General features: G+C 31.8%; 1 protein-coding gene across 1 annotated transcript in view; it reads left to right on the top strand.

The window, feature by feature from the left end:
- The window catches only part of si:dkey-166d12.2 (rap1 GTPase-activating protein 1), a 121,854-nt gene that overhangs the window by 64,322 nt on the left and 56,147 nt on the right, over positions 1-1,385 (top strand). The window lies entirely within an intron of this gene.

Raw genomic sequence — 1,385 nt, 5'->3', positions numbered from 1 at the left:
AGTGCATTTTTGAAACCTACAATGTGGACTAATTAAAAAACCAATAATACCTACATATAATTAACTAAGCATAACATGTTTCACATCTTCAATGTTTCACATCTACAATCTCATTGTACATCTACAATCCTGAAGGACCCAACCCACCCCGCCCACCACCTGTTTGACCTGCTGCCATCAGTTTGCCGCTACAGGTCAATCAGGTCACATACCACCAGACACACAAACAGTTTTTCCCCCTGGTCTTTACAGATGCTGAACAACATCCAATGAACAAACTGGAATATTGTCAATTTTGCACAAACTGCACACCACACTTTAAACAGTATTTATTACTACACTTCCTTTTTTTTTTATTTTTATTTTTTTATTACTACACTTCCTTGATGCTGCAATTATGTCGTGTACTTTCCTCTTTGCCCTACCTCTGTACAGTTTCATATTATTATTACTGTAAAAAAGGTATATTTTACTTTTATTCTACTTATTTATTTTGTTCTTATTTTTTATTTCTTTTCTATATCTTATTCTGTTGTGCATTGCTGCTGGTGGACCCCCCACAATTTAAATGTTTCTGACAGTTACAATACAGTCTTTGAATCTTTGAATAACTAATCACTGACGTCCTTGCACAAAAAAGTAGAATGGTAGATAAAACATGTTTTATCTACTTTTCTACCTTTTTTGTGCAGGGATGTCAGTTTCATAATTTTATTTATTGGAAGTAAAACAACTTAGGAAAAAAAATGGTTACCTGACCTACTAGAACTAAAACTAAACCAATAGATCCTACATTTTACTAAACACATTTATAAATACATTTTAACTGTAATACTAAAATCTAAATCTCATTTGAAGTCAACTTTCCTTATCGCCAATTTATTACAACACTTCCTTGATGCTGCAATTATGTCGTGTACTTTCCTCTTTGCCCTACCTCTGTACAGTTTCACATTATTATTACTGTTAAATTCGTTATATTTTACTTTTATTCTACTTATTTATTTTGTTCTTATTTTTAATTTCTTTTCTATATCTTATTGTGTTGTGCATTGCTGCTGGTGGACCCCCCACAATTTAACTGTTCCTGACAGTTACAATACAGTCTTTGAATCTTTGAATAACTAATCACTGACGTCCTTGCACATAAAGTAGAATGGTAGATAAAACATGTTTTATCTACCATTCTACCTTTTTGTGCAGGGATGTCAGTTTCATAATTTTATTTATTGCAAGTAAAACAACTGGTTACCTGACCTACTAGAACTAAAACTAAATCAATAGAACCTACATTTTACTAAACACATTTATAAATACATTTTAACTGTAAGACTAAAATCTAAATCTCATGTGAAGTCAACTTTCCTTATCGCCTTTTGATCAAT

This window comes from Oryzias melastigma, linkage group LG5 (genome assembly GCF_002922805.2).
Source record: "Oryzias melastigma strain HK-1 linkage group LG5, ASM292280v2, whole genome shotgun sequence".
Lineage (NCBI taxonomy): Eukaryota > Metazoa > Chordata > Actinopteri > Beloniformes > Adrianichthyidae > Oryzias > Oryzias melastigma.
Note: the sequence above shows the minus strand (reverse complement) of the source record. Positions and strands in the feature narration are given on the sequence as shown.